We start from the raw sequence: 4,776 nt of genomic DNA, 5'->3' as shown, positions 1-4,776 counted from the left end.
AAAAATGACTGATATGCAAATATTGGGTGTATTCGTAATTGGATAATTTCCTCGGCTCCCTGACAGTGGTTGTGCAAGTCTACCAATTAGCACCAGCTGAGGACAGGAATGCACATCATCACAAATGCATGGTTCTTGGGCAATTTGTGAACTGATTTAAAACAAGTAGCATTAGAACCAATCTAAAATATTTCACCAGTTTCTTCCAGCATCAGGAGGCAGGTAGCTGGAACAACAGGTCATCTCAGCATCACCACCAATGAATCTTGTCAAAGGGGCACATTCAGCAATATATGAATCTTGCAACAAGGATTTTAGTACTATTAAGATATTCCTATGGATTGTGCAAGTTATACCATTCAGTTAAGGATGAACTTTTGCTTCTGGTTTGAGCAGATGCCAGAAAACTATCCTTTTAAGTTAATTTGATCAATAAGCAATTGTAATAAATCTTCATTCATGCCATAGGAATGACGGCATGTTGAATCTTACGTGTTCCATAAACAACAATATGAATTGTCTATGTTTATCTGAAGTTTGAGCTAGAGACTTTTTCTGTCTAGGCTAGTTACACGTCTGTTTCCATGTGGAGGAATCAGCAAATCATGTTTCCTGCTTGTTTCATTTTCTGAAACTTTTTTTTTCCTTTAGCCAACATTTTCAGGGGGCCTTCCCCTCTCATACATGATCCATATCACTCTAGAAGGGGTCCAAAGCCTTTTCTTTTCCCCTACTAGCAGAAATATAGGGCCTCTCTCCCATAATAGTATGTCCTTGTTCCAGTAACACAAAATCATCAATAGTATGGATGGATTCAATTAGCATCCTCCTTACTCTTAAGCTTGCCCTATTTTAATCTCTATCCTAGAGGATTTTAATATCATAACCACCAAACTTATTTATCTATGCAAATATAAAATCTCATTCTAGGAGATTAATACCTCTATGGATATATACCTTTTCCTTTTATATAACTTGAACAAACATCTTTTCCTATGTATTTGACTTCAATTAAATTCCCATCTACTTACAGTATCTAAGTCTATTTCCAGGCTCTTAATTTGCCATATTTGGCCAAGGAATACCAGTAGTGCTGTGTTGCCCACAGTCAAAGAACACAAATGCCTGCTCTGGCATCGACTTTTAAATTGTTCTTTAAAACATTTTTTTCCATTCATTCCCCATTGTGTAGAAATTAATGGCTCTTATTATTATTCGCTGAAATAGGGTATATCTCTATCTTCATGCATTTGTTCCCTATATTCGAGAGTAAAATCCTACTTTATTCCATGTATACTCACAAACAAATAATTACCACTGTATCTCTTTTTTTTCCCCTGAAAAACAAATAAATCTCATCTATATCTCCCCTTTCTTTATCTGATAATAGCTGGCAGGTAGCCTCTACCATCTACCTTTGTGTCTGCTTTCTGAGACGCCTGTTTCTTTGGACAGCACCTCAGAGCTCAATCTCTCTGAGAGAGCCAGAATCCTTAAAGAGCACTCATAATAAATGCTTACTACTCAGCTTATCTGGGCCAGTTTTGGAGATTTTTGCTGTGTCCCAGCTCATGCCATGAACCCCAGATTATGCATGCCAGTTCAGATCACCTTTTGTTCTAGTTGGGAACCTGCATAGCTTGGTGAGGAACAACATGGCTTCAGCATAACCAGCAACTCTGCTAAGAATACAGTTTTCACCAACTCCTAATCTCACATCACAGCATGTGTTTTCCATTTGAGAATCTCCAAATAAATTTTTAATACTGAGTTCAATCCTAAAGGTGAGACACATTCTGTAGAGTTAGTTGGTTATTCTGCTCTACCACAGGATGCCTTGCAAAAGCTACGGATTCTCAAATGACAAACACATATAGCTTTACTTAATATGCCTAGATCAGCTCATTGGCTGGGCCACTCCCCAACTTGTACATTGCTAATGCCTCCCCTGTGATACTCCTGAACTATTACTTACTAAAATCTATATCCAATCTCTGCTACTCCAGGTTTAATCCGAGGAGGGAACACGGGGGACACTATTTCCTGCCTCTTTCATGGCTGGGACTCTGTCTTTTGCAGCTCTCAAGCCTGCATCCAATTCTTTTACTGCCATGGTAATCCTCTTTGCTCTTCTTGCCCATGAATCCAAAGGTCCTGCCTGTGTCTTCCTGCCTAGTCATTAGCTGCTGGCAATTTTAATTACCAACTAGAACCAGCTTGGGGAAGGGAATATCAGAGCCTCAAATGCAGGACTCTGATGAAATCTGGGAAGCAATTTAACACAAGCGGCATTAGAACCAATACATAACAATTAGGAATAAGCAGAAAACAAAACCCCATTCCTTAAGTACTGCCTTTTTGTTATCATCCTCCATTTAATGACATGGTGAAACTTATGTTCATGCTTCCAGGCATGGGGGAGTTAGGGACTTCCCACGCTGTACCACCATCCTTTACTCATCTTTTGTTCTTGAAAACACGAAGACTGTCTCTAACAATGACTTCTGCCATTCATCTTGTGCTCCTCATAAGATAACACCTATTCTTTACCACCAAAGAACAAATCGATATGATCGTTTAAATTGTAAAACACATTCTATAACAGTTGACACTATCAACTACATAAGCTCCTATTCTGAAATCCTGATTATTGAGAAAATATAGTTGTAACTTGGCACAGAAGTTTCTGGTGTTCTGTCCTTTTTTATAAGTTTCTTTTTTCTTACTCTTTTCATTTATTGTTGAATACTTTTTTACAATTCAGATTTTATACCCCTCCTTGTCCACCCTCCATCTCTTCCTCCTCCTCCTCCTCCTCCCCCAGTCTCCAAGATGTCCTTATGCACAACACCCACCCCACCAGACCTCCCTGCTACCTGGGGCCCCAAGTTTCTGGAGGGTCGTTTGTATCTTCTCTGATTGAGTCCAGACCCAGTAGTCCTCTGCTGTGAATCAGGTGGCTTACCTTACCTGGTTGGTGGCTCAATGTCTGAGAGATCCCAGGGGTACAGGCTAGTTCAGACTGCTTGACTTCCTATATAGTCGCCCTTCTCCTCAACTTCTTCCAGCTTTTCCCAAATTCAACCTCATGGGTCATCAGTTTCTGTCCATTGATTGGATGTAAATATCTGTATTGGCCTCTTTCACCTGTTTAATGGGCCTCTTGGAAGTCAGTCATGACAGTTCTCTGTTTGTCAGCAGACTATACCACCAGTAATAGTATCAGATGTTGAGGCCACCCATTGAGATGGATCTCAATTTGGACATGCCACTGGACCTCCTTTTGCTCAGCGTCTTCTCTGCTTTTGTTCCTCCAGTTCTTTCAGACATTAACAACTGTGGGTTAGCATTTTGGACTGCAGGATGTCAGCTCTATATCATTCTGGCTCACTTGGGGAAATGTTTGTTACAAGACACACATTATGTTCAGATTATGTCATGATCTAGCAGCAGCTTTATTACCATAAAATCCTGTCACTTGCATTACCTGAGACTGAGTGGTGTTGGATCTGAGAGGACCCCATACCAGAAAGCCTCTACCACATTGTTTACACTCATAGATTATCTCTCCATTATGATTACTTTCATGATGATGAAGTCTGCAATAATTTTTAAAGGCTTCCCCATATTGAATGAGTTCATAGGGTTTCTCTTTCATGCTGATGAAAAGTTGGAAATTTGAAAAGGCTTCACAATATTAAATGTATTCATAAATTTCTAAGCAGTATGGATTGTTTCATGGTGATGAAGCCTATAGAACTGTGCATAGGCTTCATCATATTAAATACATTTACAGGATTTCTTTACATTATGGTTTCTTTTGTGCCTTTGAAAATGACTGACATATGAAGGCTTTGCCACATTGCTTACATTCTTACCTGTATGTCTTCTTTTTTTCACTTGAAGCAGATTGCAATATACAAAGGCTTTATCCCGTAGATGACATTCATAGAGATTCCCTTGAATGTGTCTTCGTTTATTTACATGGAGAGTACTGTGACTTGCAAAAAGTCTACCACAGTGCTTATATTCATAGTGTTCTCTTCAGTGTGTATCCTTTGATGTACTCGATGACTTTTGGTGCAAAGGCTTTACCACATTAGTTACATTCAGAGGATTTCTCTCCACTACAAGTTCTTTTATATATTTGAAGATGATTGGGACATAGAAGAGCTTCATAACATTCATGATATTCACAGGGTTTCTCTCCAGTATATGGTCCTTTATATATTTGGGGGACACTGCATTGTGAAAAAGGTTTAAAACCACATTGCTCACATTCAAAAATTGCTTTCCTCTATGTGTCTTTTTATGATTGTCATGATGACTGCTTTGTGAAAAAGCCTTACCACATTAGATACACTCAGGGTTTTGCTCAAATACATGTTCCTGTATGTGTATTAAGACTCTTGATTTGTGAAAAGGGTACATTAATATGGTTTCTCCCCTGTATGTATTCTTTTATGACTTTGGAGAACAGTAATATGTGCAAAGGCTTTACCACACTGGTTACATTCATAGTGTTTCTCTCCTGTATGTGTTCTTTTATGATAATCGAGACCACTGCTTCCAGCAAAGACTTTGCCACATTGCTTACATTCATAACACTTCTCTCCTGTATGAATTCTTTTATGATATTCGAGACCACTGCTTCCTGCAAAGGCTTTACCACATTGCTTACATTCATAGGGTTTCTCTTCTGTATGTGTTCTTTTATGATAATTGAGACCACTGCTGTGTGCAAAGGCTTTACCACATTGGTTACATTCATAGGGT

General features: G+C 38.9%; 1 pseudogene; it reads right to left on the bottom strand.

Annotated features, from left to right (window-relative positions):
- Window positions 1-4,235: 4,235 nt before the first annotated feature.
- LOC114626656 overlaps window positions 4,236-4,776 on the bottom strand; it is a 9,167-nt pseudogene continuing 8,626 nt past the window's right edge.

The sequence above is a fragment of the Grammomys surdaster genome, unplaced genomic scaffold (genome assembly GCF_004785775.1).
Source record: "Grammomys surdaster isolate TR1022 unplaced genomic scaffold, NIH_TR_1.0 238, whole genome shotgun sequence".
Classification (NCBI taxonomy): domain Eukaryota; kingdom Metazoa; phylum Chordata; class Mammalia; order Rodentia; family Muridae; genus Grammomys; species Grammomys surdaster.
Note: the sequence above shows the minus strand (reverse complement) of the source record. Positions and strands in the feature narration are given on the sequence as shown.